The sequence below is a fragment of the Vombatus ursinus genome, unplaced genomic scaffold, assembly GCF_900497805.2.
Source record: "Vombatus ursinus unplaced genomic scaffold, bare-nosed wombat genome assembly UNPS02014170.1, whole genome shotgun sequence".
Lineage (NCBI taxonomy): Eukaryota > Metazoa > Chordata > Mammalia > Diprotodontia > Vombatidae > Vombatus > Vombatus ursinus.
This window is the reverse complement of record NW_020953948.1, coordinates 1,923,270-1,941,585: the sequence shown is the minus strand read 5'-3', so window position 1 is coordinate 1,941,585 and position 18,316 is coordinate 1,923,270. Positions and strand designations below refer to the sequence as shown.

Sequence of the window (18,316 nt, the reverse complement as noted above, 5' to 3'; positions counted from 1 at the left end):
CTATGCTTCTGGAATATCATATTCCAAGTTCTCCACTACTTTATAGAGGTAGCTGTTAAGTCACATGTGATGCTGGTTGGTTCCTTGGTAACTGAATTCTTTCTTTATTGCTGCTTGCAGCATTTTTAATGACCTGGAAACTCTGGATTTGGACTATGATGTTCCTGGGAATTTCCATTTTAGAGTTTCTTTCAGGAAGCGACTGGTGGAATCTATTTCCACCTGACTCTCTGGTTCTAAGAGACCAGAGAAATTTTCTTTTAACGTTTCTTAAAATATGATGTGCAGCCTCTTTATGTGGATCGTGGCATTCAGATAGGCCCATGATTGTTACATTTTTTTCCTCCTCAATCTGTTTCTCACATCAGTTGTTTTTGCTGTGAGACACCTTACATTTTCTTCTAATTTTTTTTTCCCGATTTTTGACATATTTCTCGTTGCCTCATGAAGTCATTGTCTTCTTGGTTTATTTTAACTTTCAGGGTGTTTGTTGATTAGGCAAGGTTTTGTACCTCTTGTTCATTTTTATTCCAATTCTTCTTTCCATAGCTCTCATTTCTTTTTCATTTTTTTTCCTGAAGTGCTCTCATTCTATTTATGAAAACATTTCTCTAACTCTTTCTTCATCTCTTGCAGGAATTCTAGTTGAATTTGTGCCCAAGCTCTGCTTTTCTCTGATGCTTTGCTTGTAGATGTTTCGGGGTCATTCCCTTTTGTGGTTTTTTTTTTTTTGAGCTTCCCCACCACCATTAATAGATTATGGTGGGCTTCTTTTTTCATTTGCCCATTCTTACAGACAACTTCTTGATGTCACTCTTGAGGTTAGGGCTGGACTTTGCAGCACTTATGGAAGGAAGGTCTGAAATGATCCTGCTTTCTTGGTATATTAAGTGTTGTGTTATACCAGGATTTCAGAAACAGGTTGGGGACCCACAAGTTTTCAGTAATCCCCAAGGAGTCTGATCCAGGACAAAGTCTAATTGCTACGTCCTGGTCTGAGCTCTGCAAGTTACTGACCTGGGTTTGGGTCTGTGCAAGAGTAGATTGCATCTAGACTCAGTCCCTGTCAGCCAGCTGGAAAGTTCTGTTTGTTCAAAGTGGCAGAACTCTAGACTCCCCTTTGGTCTGTGTTTCTTGACTTGGTTTTTCCTCTGCAGGATGTGCTGGATGCTGGAAGTGAGACCCTCTGAGCCACACCGCTGCAGCTGTTACTGCTGATGTCCGAATTTCCTCCTTTCTCCACGCACAGTCCTATGGCTCCCAACCTGAGGACACAACTCCCCTGCACAGGTCTCACTCTACACAGTATCTGTGACCCTGAGCTGGGTAGTGGCCAACAAAGCTACTAATTTGTACCTGTCATTGAACCAGTGCCCCAGTATATGCCTGGGACCTTCTCTGGGCCTGGTGCTTAGCCCGTCCCTACAGGGTACTGCAGTGCTACGGGAAAGTCCTCAACTGAGGGTCCAGTATTAACAGGTTTCCCTATGTTGACCTTGGCATATAGTTGGGCAAAACAGCTCCTAATAAAGTGCTTTTATTTCATCTTCATTCGTTGTGAAATCACCTTTTTCATTTCTGATACTGGTAATTCAGTTTTCTTCATTTTTAAAATCAAATTAGAAAATGGTTTGTCTATTTTATTCGTTTTAAAAAAAAAGACAGCTCCTCGTCTTATTTATTGGTTCAATTTTTTTTCTTTCAATTTTGTTAATCTCTCTTGATTTTCAGGATTTGCATTTTGGTATTTAATTGATGTTTTAAATTGGTTGGTTTTCTAAGTTTTTTAGTTGCATGCCCAATTTGTTGATCTGTTCTTTTTCTTTTTTATTGAATTAAGCATTTAGAGATATAAATTTCCCCCTAAGTATTTCTTTGGCTGTATCCCACATATTTCAATATGCTGTCTCATTGTTGTCATTACTTGGAATGAAATTATTGCTTTTATGATTTCTTCGTTGACCCACCCATTCTTTTGGATGAAATTATTTTGTTTCCAATTCATTTCTAATCTATGCTTCAAAAGCTCATTATCTAATCTTTAATGTATTATGGTTGGCAAAAAACAAACTTAATTTTTCTGCCTTTGTGAGATTTTTATGCCCTAATACATGGTCAGCTTTTGTGAAGATGTCATATGCAGCTGAAAAAAGGAAGCACTGTTTTCTATTTTTATTCAGTATTCTTCAGGTCTATAATATCTAACTTTTCTAAAATTCTATTTACCTCCTTAACTTATTTTTTGTTTATTTCATGGTTAGATTTGTCTAGATCTGAGAGAAGTAATTTGAGATATTCTATTATTACAGTTTTACTATTTCATCTTATAATTTAGTTTTTTCCTAATGCCATTTGGTGCATCTATTTTCAGTATTGATATTAATACGTTTTTTACGATACTCTTTAATCAACTGTATTTTCCCTTTCAGAAAATAAAATAGTGATTTTCTGTTTTCTATTTGATTCTATTCTGTAATTGATTTTATTCTGTAACTGCTTAAACCATGTTTCTAAGTTCAGCTCTCCTCTCTGATCTAAGTTGTCCCATAAATCACCTTAATTCAAAGAAATACATTATCTCTACACATCTTACTACCTGTGCCCAATTAAGGGAGACCTATTATCTTATTAACAAGCTTTGCATACCTACATACAATTAAGGGAGATCTGTTATCTCACTAACAAGCCTTGTAAGATGCAAGTGGGCTCCAGGAAGTCTGTTATCTCTGCAGTGCTGGCAGTCCTTCCAGCAAATCTGGTCTGCTATCACTGTAACATTAACTAGCCATGTGATGGATACTACCAATGAGCTTTCCATAGCAACAAGATGGAAAGAGGGGTTGGTGCTAACCTTGCATCCCAGAGTTCCATCCAATTATATTTTTTTCCCATCATCTCTAATACTTCACACTTTATAACCAATCATATTGTTTTCCATCTATGACGCAAATGTTCTTTGTTCTCTTGTACTATAACTATATAAAGGCTAGTAAGCCCTACCTTATGGTCTTTTGGCTCACCGAGGAGCCAAGAGAACCATTTTATTGGTAATTGCTAGCTTTACTAATAAATCAAACATGCTCAGGACTTTCTACCTCAGTTTACCTTAAATTCAATCACAACATTTTATCTCTTTCAAGTCAATTTTTGCTTTGTCCAAGATTATGATCGCCACTCCTACCTTTTTTACTTCAACTAAAGCATAATATATTCTGCTCCAGCCTCTCATTTTAACTCTATGTGAATCCTTCTGTTTCAAATATTTCAAGTAATCATATTGTTGAATTCTGGTTTCTAATTCATTCTGCTATCCTCTTCTGTCTTATGGGTGAGTTCATCTCATTCACATTCACATTATTAACCATTATACTTATCCCTCTCTTTTTCATTCTGTCTCCTCTTCAACAGTCTGTTTTGCTTCTGACCACTGCCTCCTTCAATCTACCTTCCTCTTATTCTCCCCACACCCCTTTCTCTTTATCTCTTTCCCTCCAGCTTCCCTGTTGGGTAAGATGAATTTCTTTATCCAACTGTATATGTTTGTTTATTCTTCCCTCCTTGAACCAGCCCCTGTCCCTGCAGCCCTCCCCCTTCCTGTACAATTTACTTACTCTGCCTTTTTTTTGGATTTCCTTATCAGGATGATCCATTTTCTAGATCTGTTCAGAGAAGTTTGGTATTTTGTTTTTGTTTTTTGGAAGGGAGCTTGCTACACCGCTTCTGACTTCTATGCCATCTTAGCTCCAACTTCTATTGTTTTGATAAACTGGGTACATTATATCTTTAAAGTTACCTTTTTTGCTGCCACGTGATTAGGAGAAAGTTTCTAATTGTTTTATCAGGCATTCTTTTTCATTTTGGCAATTTAGTTTTCTTTTTAAAATCAGATTAGTTAAGGTTTTATCTAATTTATTATTTTAATAGTTTTAGTTTTATCAAGTCACTGGGGTTTTTTGGTCTCCATTTAAGTTTGAATTCTTCTTCTGAATGCTCTCTATTGAATATATTTTAATTGTGTTGTCATCAGTAAATGCTACATATAACATCTTTGTTTTTTTGCAAGCTTTTTATACCCTAGTAGGTCAATTTAAAAAAAAAAGTCATGCACAGTTCTAAGAAAGATTCCTTTTTAATCCCATTCAGTACTTGCCAGAGATGAATTAATTCTAAAATTCTGTTCTGGTCCTTAGCTTCTTTCTTGGTCATCTTTTTGTTAGACTTGACAAGGTCTAAAGGGAGCACTAGAAGTTCCCCAACTATTAAAAGTTAAAGTTTTTCTTTCTATTTCTCCCAGTAATTTGATTAGTTTTTCCTTTCAGTACTTAGATGCTGACAGGCCAGGGTCAGAATCTGCTACCTTGCTGGAAGAAAGCCTTTAAGACTGAATTTTGGTTTAGCAAAGCAAATGGTAACTATGTGGTCTATGCTGGAATATTGTCAGTGAAATTCTGCCAATTCTCTTTTCCTATTACCATCAAAGATACCTTCAAAATGTCCATATATCATTCCCAGGTTTGAAATGGATGAGAATGGAAGCATACAGAACGCTAAGAAGTACTCTCATCTCATGATTTAGCTACACTGGCCTACTCACACACACAATATTCCATCTCTCAACTCTCTGGCTCTGAACTGGCTGCCCCCCCAGGCCTCTGCCCGTCCTCCTCACCTCTGCCTCATGGCTTCCCTGCCTTCCTTCAGGCCTCCATCTTGTTCAGGAGGCCATCTCTAGTCAAAGACTCCCCCCCCCCCACCCTAGCTTTCAGTGTCCCCTCTGAGAGGACCTTTCATCTACTCTCTAGGTATCTTCTGTGTACCTAGTTATTGATGTATTTATTGCCTCCCCCATTAGAAAGTGAGCTCCCTGAGGGCAAGAACTTTTTTTTTTTACCCTTCTTTGTAAACTCTATTTTTTGCTAAATTTTCATGGCCTACCCTGATTTGAAGAAGGAGAGAGTTCTTTAAAAAAATCTTCTATCAGTTAATGCTCAAAACAGGTACATAAGTTATCAGTGTGTTAATTTAAGTGCATATATCTACACAGTCTGCATTCCCAAGTAATTCACCTAACTGTAAGCACAGTGTTATTAAAGGAGTACTTCAAACCCCTGTTTCCCCTTTCCTTATGACAAAGTGTGGTGACCTATTTAACATATGGCAGCTGGGGGGGCAGGGAGGGAGAGGAATTGTTGCCTGTAAAGAGGATCAGGGTTGTATTTCTTTATTTGCAAGCAGTAGCCATATTCTTACCCTCATCATCCATGGCCCAGTTTTTTGTGACCTCAATAAATCCTCCTTTAGATATTTAAGTTTTGTACCTAGACTAACTTTTATTTTTCTGATGTGACCAATGAATTACCACAAAAACAACTCATTTCCAAAGTATTTGCTTTGCGGGGGAAAATAGAAGATCTTAAATACCTCTACTGTCCCCAATAATTCTCTGCACAAACCCTAAATATTTTTTTAAAATTTTTTTGTTTAGGCAATTGGGGTTAAGTGATTTGCTCAGTGTCACACAGCTAGTAAGTGTCAAGTGTTTGGTCTGAGGTCAAATTTGAACTCAGGTCCTCCTGACTTCAGGGCCGGTGCTCTATCCACTGTGCCACCTAGCTGCCCCCAAAATTTTTTAAAAGAAAAAGAAATTCTGCTTGTGTTGGATGATTCTAACATCTTATTTCTAATACCTTTGTACTGGCTGAACAAGTTGTGGTACGTGATTGTGATGGAATACTATTGTGCTAAAAGAATGAACAAATGGGATGGTTTCAGAAAAACCTGTGAAGAGTTACATGAATGGATACAAAGTAAAGTGAGCAGAACCCGGAGAAAACTGTACACAGTAACAGCAATATTGTAACAACAATCAACTGTGAAAACTTAGCTGCTCTGATCAAGACAATGGTCCAACACAATTCCAAAGGACCCATGATGAAAAATGCTATGTACCTCCAGAAAAAGAACTGATATATTTTGAATGCAGATTGAAGCATACCTTTTTTTACTTTCTTTATTTTTCTTGAGTTTTCTTTTGCAACATGACTAATACGGAAATATGTTTTGTATGACTTCACATGTATAATCAATATATTGCTTGCTTTCTCAAAAGGCTGGGAAGGGGCAAGAAGGAGGGAGAACATTTGGAACTCAAATTTTAAAAAAAACAAAATGTTAAAATTTTTTAATGTAATTGGGAAATATTTGATGAAATATACACACACACATTTATATATATATTAAACCATCATACTCATTGCACTCGTATTCTCCAGTCAAAACTTGGACTCCTACCCTAAGGTAAGGTAAGGCCAGAAAAGATGGAGAAACTCTTAAAAATCAAATTCTTAAGATGCAAAGAGAAACAATGCCAATTACACAGAAAAGTGCGACTGTCTAAAGCTGCCAATGTGAATGCCCATGGAACTATCCAACCAACTTTTAAGAAAGATATGTGCCGAAAATGTAAGCAAAAGCAGGTAACAAAGGATGACTATGAAAGTGGGGTACAGTCCTATACAAACAAGGTTAGGAATGTTAAATCTCAGAATGATATAGATGTATAGGTAGGGGTGTGTATATGTGTATATGTGCATGTGTGTGTGTGTGTGTGTGTGTGTGTGTGTGTGTGTGTGTGTGTATCTGGCAAAAATAGCTAAGGATGACAAGAAGGGTTTTATTAGGAGAAGGTGGGGGGAGAGAAAGAGGCAGCATAGCACAGCATAGAGAAAGCTGGCCTTGAAGCCAGGAGACCTTAGTTCAAGTCTCACCTCTGACACATATGGGCAAGTCACTTAACCTCTCAATCGTCTAACTCTTTAAGTTGTAGGAAATGTGCTGACCTGCATTGGTAGAAGGAGTTTCCTTATCCAAGGGCTCCCCATATCAAAGAAAAGGGAGGGCAGGGGAGGGGAAAGAAAGCTTAAAGGGAGAAGACCACTGAGGTGGATAACAAATGATGGATAGAAGATATAACTGCTCAACCCTTATTTTACTTTTTTTTTTTTGGGTCTTGTTTTTGCTAAGAAAAATGATCTTTCACTAATTTCGAATTAATTGCAATGACAAATCTCAGTCCTGGGGCAGAAAAAATGAAATATTCCTCCTCTCAGGGCATAGGATCATATACTAGTAGTATAATTTACACAACAACCACAATAATGTAAAGGAAACAAACTTTGAAAGATGTGACCTACTATGACTTCAGAGGGAAGATGAAGAAACATATCTCTCATCGGAGAGGTAATGAAGCATAGGAACAGAATGAGACATCCATTTTCAGACACTCTCAATGTGCTGATCTGTTTTGTTGACTTTTATTTGTTATAAGGGTAAGAGGTCTTTGGGGAAGGAGAGAAGGATTAGTAGAAAGTGATTGTTATGAAAAGAACACTAATAAAACAAAACAAAAATGTTCATAAGAAGACAAAGTGCAATTGTTACTAATTTGCTAAATTTAATATATTTTTTCATATATACTTCAAAAAAAAAGTAACAGAAGTTTACAGTTTCATATATAATCCTTTTTGTCCTTCATATGTTTAAACATTCGTGTTTGTTGAAGACTGTTAACAGCAAAAAATAGAAGAAAAAAACCAACAGGTAGGAAAAATAGTGATGGCAATATTACCAAAAAAAAATTTTGACATTTAAAACATACAAGGAAATGTAAAAAATTCACAAGGGTGACTCCAAGTCTATAATGGACAAATGCAGGCTAAGGATATGATCAAACAATTTTCAAAAGAGAAAACAAATTTCTTAGAATTATATTTAACAAGTATTTATTAAATGCCTACTATGTGCCAGGCACTAAGCTAAGCACTTTACAGATATGCGCTCCTATGATTTTCACAACAAACCTGGGAAAACCCCATTGGAAAGATGAGGAAACTGGGGCAAAGAGAGGATTTGCTCAGGGTGACACAGCTACTGAGTGTCTGAGGCCACACTTGAACTTAAATTTGATTCCAAGTTCAGGTCTCTATCCGTTGTGCCACCTAGCTGCCAAATTGTTAATTATCACATGAAAAATCTTCAACCTCATTAGAAATCAAATAAATCAATGATGTACCACCTGAGATTCATCAAATTGACAACAATAATTAAAAGCAATAAAGTTCCATGTGGCAGAAGGGGGATAAACAGGTAAACTCCTTTACTGCTGGTACAATCACAAACTTGTTGAAATTTTTTGGAAAGTAATCTATGCGCTAAAGAAGTTACAAAATAATTATACTCTCCGAGCCAGCACTTCAGCACAGTACCTGAAACATTATAGGCTCTTAATAAATATTTATTGGGTAGGACTGATTGACCCAATAATTCTCTTTCCAGGAGTTTGCCCTGAAAGTGTCAGGGGGCTGGGAGATGGGGAACCTAACTGTTCAAAGATTTTCTTAGCAGTATTATTCGTAAATGCAAAACAAAGAAACAAAACCCCATAGACAACATAAATACCAATAACAGAAAAATGGTTAAATAAACTGTGGTACATTAATGTACTATACTATACTATAATGTAATTAAGGAACAAAACTGAAAAATACAAAGGCATCTGCAAAGATCTTTAGTGAAAAATGTAAAAACCAAACAAACACAGAAACGGCAGACCAGAATATAAATAACTAGGACCACAGAGGAGGCAAAGTCAATGATAATGAATAGACAAAGCACAACGAAGGAAACGTACAGGGAGGGACCAAAAAGTTACAATACTACATGGTCAGTAATAATTCTACTTAGTTGTACTGATGTTTAGTATCACTTATTAATGATTTAATTTTAATTTAATTTAAAAAGAACAAGATGAATATTTTAAAAGGTTCATGTTTCTGAGAAAAACCCTTGTAGCAAGCGTTAGTCTGTCAGGACCAAGAACTTATTAAGCCCCTACTATGTGCCACTGACCACACTAAACCCCAGGGATACAAAGAAAGGCAAAAACCAGTCCCTGCCCTCAAGGAGCTCACAGTCGAATGGAGGTGACAACATGAAAGCAGAAACACACAAAAAAGATCTACGCCGGATAACTTAGGAGTGGTCTCAAAAGGAAGACCCCAAAGTAAAGGACTAGGAAAGGCTTCTTGCAGGAACTTGGCCTTGAGCAGAGACCCCAGGGACGCCAGAAGACAGAGATGCCTCCAAGCAAGGGCCTTTAACAAACCCACTGATCTCTTCATATGTATGTATACGACATATGTATTCGACATATGAATTCATATTGTGTATACTATATATATATATACATACATACACACACACACACTTCATATATATGTATGCAATAAATATCTGTATTTCTTTTTTAAAAAATTGAACCAAGAGAAAAAGAGAAGCCAAAGAAGGGGGCAGCAAATGATTCTTAGTCTATAACAGATGAGCACGTGATCCTTAGAATCTACAAGCAGGTGACACAATTTTCCAATGGATAACTGGTCAAAGGATATGACCAGCTCACACACTGAAAACAAACACTGAAAAGTGTTCAATAGCTGATTGGTTTTCTTCTGCTCCTTTTCCTTTCTTTGAAAAAAATTCTTTGTCATAAGGGATGGTTCTCTAAGGAGAAGGAAAAGTGATATAATGGGAAATCTAAGCAATGTAAAAACAAAAGATATCTATCAAAATCCATTTTTAAAAAACAAAAATCCACAAATCACCAAAAATGAAACAAAGTCCAAGTAAAATACTCATGTGGTAATGCCTCATGCCCATCAAAGCAGCAAAACCTCTCCAAACGCAGGCAGGACTATGGGGAAGCAAAGATACCTCGAGAAGTGTGTATTTATAACCTCCGGGCTTAGCACAGTACCTGGCAGGTAGAATTCAACTAATAGACTGCTTGTTGACTGATGCATTCTTTTTACCTCAAAAAAGGCCAATGGCTACCTCTTGTCCTGTAGGACCCAATATAAGCTATACTGTTTGGCATTTAAGGCCCTTCATACCTTGGCGGTAAGTAGCTTATCTCCCCAACCTTCTTATATATTACTTCTCCTTGATATTGCCCAGAGTCCTGTAAAACTAACATTCTTCTCCTTCCTCATGGATGGGACTGTCCTGTCCATCTCTTTCTCGTGGCTATTTGTCACGCCTAGAATGTCCTCCCTCCCAACCCACCACTGCAGCTTAGAGTTCCTAATTTCCTTCAAAACTCACCTCTAGCACCTCTTTCCTGACACACCCCAGATGTTTGTGCCTTCTTTTTACATATTTTATTTGTGTTAACATTCATTTTTTTAATTTTGAAAATTTTAATTTAAAATCTGAAAATTCAGTTCCTTCCCCCAGAGTTCATCAGTTCTTTCTCTGGAGACGGACAGCATTTTTCACCATAAGTCCTTTGGAATTGTCTTGGATTGTTGTATTGATTAGAGCAGCTAAGTCTTTCACAGTTGATCATCCTTACAATACTGCACTTGCTGTGTACAATTTCTCCTGGTTCTGCTCACTTCACTTTGCATTAGTTCATATAAGTCTTTCCAGGTTTTTCTAAAACCATCCCCCCTCCTCATTTCTTATACACAACAGTATTCCATCATAACCACAAACCACAACTTGTTCAACCATTTCTCACTGATGAGCATCCTCTCAATTTCCAATTCTTGGCTACCATAAAAAGAGCTGCTATAAATATTTTTGTACATATAGGTCCCTTTCCCTTTTCTTTGATCTTTTTGGGATACAGCCCAAGTAGCAGTATTGCTGGGTCGATGATTATGAACAGTTTTATAGCCCTTTGGGCATAGTTCCAAATTGTTCTCCAGAATGGCTGGACTAGTTCACAACTTTACCAACTGTGCATTATAGTGTCCCAATTTTTCCACATTCCCTCCAGCATTTTCCATTTTCCTTTTCTGTCACGTTAGCTAATTTGCTAGGTGTGAAACAGAAGCTCTGAATCATTTTAATCTGTAATTTTCTAATTAGTAGTGATTTAGAGCATTTTTAATGTGACTTGATAACTTTGATTTCTTCTGAAAACTACCTGTTCATATCCTTTGACAATTTATCAACTGGGGAATCCGACTCTTGTCTTCATAAATTTGGCTCAGTTCCCCATATAGCTGAAAAATGAGGCCTTTATCAGAGAACTTAGCTGTCAAAATTTTACCCCAGATTCCTATTTTCCTTCTAATTTTAGCCATATTGGTTTTATTTGTACAAAATCTTTTAATTTCATGTAATCAAAGCTATCCATTTTATTTCCCATGATCCTAGCTTTTACTTGGTCATAATTTCTCTTATCCATAGATCTGACACGTAATTTTTTCCATGCTCCCCTTATTATGTTATTACCCTTTATGTCTAAATCATGTACCCATTTTGAGCTTTTCTTGGTACACAGTGTGAGATGTTGATCTATACCTAGTTTCTACCCAACTGCTTTCCAGTTTTCCCAGCAGTTTTTGTTAAATAGTGAATTCCTGTCCCAAAGCTTAGATCTTTGGGTTTATCAAACACTAGATTAATGTTAGTGTCTTCTGACTCCCAATTATGTTCTACTGATTATAAACATATTATGTTGCTGTATTACCAACAGGATCCCACAGGAAGAAGAGAGCTAGAGATACCTCATTTAAAATAACTCTAGAGAGTATATACATATATATACTCTCAGTATATATGTGTGTGTGTGTGTGTGTGTATGTATGTATGTATATATATGTATTTATACTGAGAATATACCTACCAAAACAAAACCAGGATCTATATGAACAAAACCATAAAAAGCTTTGTACACAAATAAAATCCAATTTAAGTAAATGGAGAAATACTAATTGTTCATGGGTGGCAGGGCCAACATAACAAAAAAAAACAATTTTACCAAATTAATCTGTATATTCAATGCCACCCCAATAAAATTACAAAAAAATTTTATGGAGCTAGGAAAAAATAGTAACAAAATTCATTTGGAAGAACAAAAGGTCAAGAATATCAAAGAAATTAATGTAAAAAAAAATGTAAAGGAAGGAGGTTTACCACTACCAAATCTTAAACTATATTACAATTATCATAGTGTAATTATCCTATTTGGTGCTGGCTAAGATATAGAAAGGTAGATCAGTGGAACAGACTAGACATACAATTTACAGCAGCAAATGAAAATAGCTACTCAGTGTTTGGTAAGTATAAACACTTAAGTTTTTGGCAAACCATCTGGTTTTCCATTATTTGGTAAAAATTATTGGGAAAGCTAGAAAGCAGTCTGGCAGACACTGGGCATAGAGCATATCTTATACTATTTACCAAGATAAGGTCAAAATGGATCCATGACCTAGATATAAAGGGAGATATTACAAGGGAATCTGAAGAACAAGGAGCATATTACCTATCAGACTTATATGTAGGTGAACAATTTAAGAACAAACAAGAGATGGTATTGTGAGATGCGACATGGACAATTATGATAACATTAAATTAAAACGTTTTTGTACAAATAAAACAAATGTAGCCAAGATCAGAAGGAAAGCAAAAAACTGGAGAAAAAATTTATAGACATTTTCTCAGATAAAGGTCTCATATCTCAAATATATAAAGAACTCTGTCAAATCTATAAGAATGCAAATCATTCCCCAATTGATAAGTGGTCAAAGGATATGAAGAGGCAGTTTTCCAATGAAGAAATCAAAACAATTTATAGCCATATGAAAAAATGCTCTAAATCATTATTGATCAGAGAAATGCAAATTAAAACAACCTTGAGATATCACATTACACCTATCAGATTAGCCAAAATTACAGAAGAGGAAAGTGACAAATGTTGGCGGGGGCATGGAAAAATTTGGAATTTAATTCACTGTTAGTGGAATTGTGAGCTGATGCAACCATTTTGGAGAGAGATTTGGAATTATACCTAAAGAGTTATTAAATTGCCTATACCCTTTGACCCAGCAATACCACTATTAGGTTTGTTTCCCAAGATGATTAGGGGAAAAGAGCCTACATGTTACAGTAGTTCTCTTTGTGGTGGCATAGAACTGGAAATTGCAGGGATGCCCTTCAATTGGGGAATGGCTAAACAAACTGGTATATGTTCATGATGGAATATTACTCTGCTATAAGAAATGATGAGCTCAATGATTTTAGAAAAGTGTGAGGGGCAGGTAGGTGGCGCAGTAGATAGAGCACCAGCCCTCAAGTCAGGAGGACCTGAGTTCAAATCTGGCCTCAGACACTTGACACTAGCTGTGTGACCCTAGGCAAGTCACTTAACCCCAACTGCCTCACCAAAAAAAAAAAAAAACCCTTAAAAAACCAAATTTTGGGGGCAGTTAGGTGGTACAGTGAATAGAGCACCGGCCCTGGATTCAGGAGGACCTGAGTTCAAATTCGGCCTCAGACACATAGCACTTACTTGCTGTGTGACCTTGGGCAAGTCACTTAACCCCATTGCCTAGCCAAAAAACCCCCAACAACAACAAACAAAAAAACCCCAAAAAATTAAGGAAAAAAAAAAAAAGAAAAGCATAGAGAGACCTCCACGAAATAACGAAAAGCAAAATCAGCAGAACCAAGAGAACACTGTATACAGTAACAGCAGTATTGTTTTAAGAACACTCTGAGCAACCAAGTCATTCTAACTACTATGAATTCCCAAATTAACCTCAAAGATCCTATGAAGGAAGATGCTGTTTGAATCCAGAAAGGAATGCTGCTGTAGTTTAGGAAATGGTAAGTTGGTTGATTTAGAAAAACACGGAAAGACTTGGACTTATGAAAGATGCTATCCTCCTATGTTCATAGATATCTACATATCCACACTTAATTGTAGCCTCCCTTAGGGTAGGGGATGGGCACAGGGGACGGGGGTAGGGGGATGAGGGGGGGAGAAAAAAGGGGGCAAGGGAGGGGAAAAAATAAAGTAAAACGTATACAACAGAGAACGAAAGAAAACCAGCAAGGACGCAAAGAAAAGCTGAGCAGCTTTGAAAACAATGTGTAATATTTGTTACATAGGTTTTCTTGAAATGGAAATTTCTTGTTTTACATTGAATCTTCTCTTTTGGTCTGCTGTATAAATGACAATTTTTTTTTCTTTTCTCATTTTGTATTTAAGTGTAAAATAAAAAAAAAATTTACAAAAAATATACAAAAATATCCCCTATACGCTTCTAAAAGAGTTTGTTGTCTGTCCCAATAGTGGTGTTGACCTGATCCAGGATTTCTTCCTGAGATGACTTACTACTTTTTCTGACTTCTTTTAACAAACTATAAAGGAAGCAGTTCGGTATGCTGGAAGAAACCTTGGACTTGCAGTCAGGAAAGTCCCAGACTGGAATACTGTAATTAGTGGCTGTGTGACCATGGACATGTCACTTGAACTCGTGAAACCGAAGCTTACTTCTCCACAAAATGGGGATAATTATACCTATACTCTTTACCCCACGGGGTTGCTGGGAAGCTACATGATAATGGCCACACTTATTCATTTATTCATATTCCAAGCTGTGATCAATATCAGGTCACATTGACTCCACCAAGTTCCAAAGTAATGACAGAAATGGGTTCTATCTTAGCATCCTGTATGCACCCTTCAAGAATCCAACTCAGAGCTTTGGATTCAACATTTCCTCCTCTTGAGCCAATCCACAGGACATTTTTTGTTTCTTTTTTTTTTGCCTTTTGGCCTAGTTCTTTAGCCTTTAAACATTTACTAATCCTTACTGACTTCTACATGCCAACTTAAGGCACTGAGCTCCTCACCCTCCTTGGTCCCAGAATTCAGAGGTCTCCAACATTTGTCCCTAACTACCTGTCACTTCCAAAGAAAAAGGCAGCTAGAGGGCATAACAGTTATAGTGCTGGGTCTAGAATCAGGAAAATCTGAGCTTAAATCCAGCCTCGGATAATCACGACTGTCTGACCCTGGGCAAGTCACTTTACCTTGGTCTGCCTCAGTTTCTGCCACTGTAAATGGGGGTCATAACAGCACCTACCTCACAGGGTTATTATGAAGATCCATTGACACAATCTCCACAAAGTGCTTGTGCATGATAAAACCAACTGCCTTCCCCCACTTCCATGCAGAAGTCAATATTTTTAAAATTCATTTATTTGTTTTTAGTTTTGAACATTCACTTCCATAAGCTTTTGAGTTTTAAAATTTCTCCTTCTCCCTCCCCACCTCTATTCCCAATACGGCACACAATCTGATATAGGTTTTATATATAGGAGGAACCACCAGAAAGAGGACGCAAAATACAACAGAAGAAAAAAAAATAGCAAATAGTATGCTTCGATCTGCATTCAAACTCCATAGTTCTTTCTTTGGATGTGGATAGCATTTTCCATCATGAGACCTTTGGAGACGTCTTAGATCTCTGGATTGCTGAAAAGAGCTAAGTCTATCAAAGTTAGTCATCACACATCATGGCTGTCACCGTGCACAACATTCTCCCGGTTCTGCTCAAGAAGCCAGTATTTCTTAAGATACTTATAACACAGATAGCAAAAACAAAAATAAGTGCAATGCCAAGGACATTAAAAATTCATAGGAATCTTCCAAGTCCCTGACTATCTGGGCTAGTGGGAACTGGGCCTAGGAAACTACAGCAAGAGAACGGCTTGGAATACTTGAAATACCAGTCCAGAGTCAGGGGAAAGAAGGGGCACAGGTAATCAGGCATTGGGAATTACAAACCTCTGACAATGCCTCAAGTAAGAGGTTCAGTGAACAACGAAGGCTTACAAGAACAGTACTGTCGGATAGTGGAGACTGCTGGACTTTGAATCAGGACTCCGATCCCACTTTTTAAAAAGCATTTATTAAACTTTAAAAAGCTTACTCTGCTAAGTGCTGGGGATAAAAAGGAAGGCAAAACATGGCCCCTGCCTTGCAACAGCTCACATCTAAAACAGGAGATGACGTGCAAGGAACTAGGCACACACAAGCTAGAGACGGTATAAAGAAATGGGAGGCAATCTTGGAAGCGAGGGACTGAGGAGAGCAGGAAAGACCTCCTGTAGAAAGTGGGATGTGGGCTGAGCCTACCTAGGAGGAAGCTAAGGAAGCCCGGAAGAGGAGGTGAGAAAGAAGAGTATTCCAGGCACGGAGGACAGCCGGGGCGGAAAGGCAGAGTCGATACCACGTCCAGACTACGGCCACCTGTCCTCCATTCATTTCCTCACCTCTAGTACCTTGGGCTCTGAGGTGTGGGGCTCTCCCTGAGGAGCTCTGACCCTACCTTGGCCAGTGCCAGGCCTGCAGGTCATTTCCTGGCCACTTCCACGTCACCCAGAGGCATCCGAACCTCCCTTTGCAGCTCCTCTTTGTGGGTTATCTTCCCCCAGCAGAATGTGAGCTCACTGAGGTCAGGAGTGATTTTGCTCGCTTCTATTTGTATACCTGGGACAACGCCTAGCATACAGTAAGAGCTTGATAAGTATTTTAAGCATTCACTTATTCAGATAGTGAGGGGAAGGACAGCAAGGACACTAAAGCAGTGGAGAACGTTCCCAGCAGAGATTCGTAACCTTTGTTTCAATCATCAATCCCAGTGGCAGTCTGGTGTTTCTAGGGGCCCTTTCTAAGACTGTTTTTAAATGCATAAAATAAAATACGATAAATTATAAAGAAAATCAATTATCTGAAATATCTCCTGATTCTTTTTCTGTCTGATCAATTGTTTGCAATCTCCTTTGATGTGTCTTTATGCAGGTTATGCCCATAAACTATGGGTCTTCCCAAAACTATGTCACTGGCCTTCTTCTCTCCTCCCTCCGTACTATTTTACTCAGTGATTCTATTAGCTCACAGGAATTAAATGAATTATCACCTCTATTCAGATGATTTTCAGATCAGTATCCAACCCTAACATCTCTAAGCTCCAGTCTCATATCTCCAATTGCCTATTAAATTGGATGTCCCATAGATACAGGAAACTCAAAACAAGTTCAAAATGAACTCATCTTTCCCTCCTCTCTTCCAAATTTCCCCATTATTGTCACATGCACCACCATCCTCCCATTTTCCAGGGTTACAATCTAGATGTCATCCTCAACTTGAGCTTTCAATCAATCAATAAATATTTACTAAGCACCTACTAAGTGCCAAGTACCATGCTAAGCATTGTGTACACAGTCAGTCATCAAGTGGGTCAATGTCATCTCTCTAATAATGTCATCTCCCTTCTTTCCTCTGACAATTTCACCACACTGGGGCTGGCCCTCAGCACTCTGTGCCTGGATTACGGCAGGTGTTCCTCCTCATTGCTGTCTCCTGGACGTCTCTAAGTCTTACCAAAAACTCCACCTTCTACAGGAAGCCTTTCTCAATTCTCCTTAATCCTAGTGCTTCCCACCTACGATTACCCCTGTGACAGATGATCTCTCAGGAGTGAAGCCTCCTCAGAGGGATAACAGTTCTTGTGAATAGTTCTCACAAAGGGCAGCAACAGGACGTCACTGGTCATCTGGGGAGAGCTGTCTCAGTTAAACGATAAGGTCAGAAGCCAGATAGTAGGAGGTTAAGAAGAGAGTGGGAGGAGAGAAACTGGAGGCACCTGTTGTAGATGGCCTTCTCAAGGAATTTAATCGCATTGTTGAAACACACTCCCTTCTGACCTTGTCAAACCCCTCCCCCTACTCAAACCCTGTTTTTTTTTTTTAAGTACGTAGCAGAAAGACCCTATCCCCAACCTAAACTTTTTACCCTGGCAAAACTTCCCGCCTTGAATAGATTGTGCCCCCTGAAGCCCAGCCAATGGGATAAGGGGAAAGGGGTTAGGGAGGAGGATCTCACGTTAGCGTATAAATAAGCCTTGCTTTCTGTAACCAACTTGTACTCGTTCTCCCTGGCCGGCGCTGTTAGGGCGACCAGGGCCGGTACCCTTTCTCACGAGAAAGCAATAAGCTCCTTTCTGCTTTCAAGGTATCTAAGTCTTTGTCTCGAGTTTGAGTAGTGGTCTCTGTCCCACACACCCCCAATCTGTCCTGTCTAGAACTGGAGCACCAGACTGGGAGCTCCTTGAGGGCAGGCACTGTTTCTTGCCTTTCTTAGTATCCCCAGCACTTAGCACAGAGCCTAGGACAAAGTGGATGCCTAAAAAAGTTTGCTGAATAAGTGATTGACTAAAATACCTTTATCAAAATAGGTTTTTCAAAGTTCACAGACTGAACAAAAGAACATAAGGCTAATTTGGGGTTTTCTAAGTCAACATGCAGCCCACAGGGATCTGTTCCTATCAGAATGGAGTGGATTAGGAATCTGGAGACCCGCTTCTCCCTTGCTAGGCACATGTTCTAAGGGGGTTAAAGACAGAAAGAAAGGCCCCTGTAGACACCAAAAGATTTACAGTAGAGCCTTGTGTATTGC

The 18,316-nt window shown here is 38.3% G+C and overlaps 1 protein-coding gene across 3 annotated transcripts in view; it reads right to left on the bottom strand.

Moving 5' to 3' along the window:
• Positions 1-18,316, bottom strand: part of LOC114041188 (zinc finger protein 850-like) — a 37,405-nt gene that overhangs the window by 11,222 nt on the left and 7,867 nt on the right. The gene's annotated exons all lie outside the window — the stretch shown is intronic.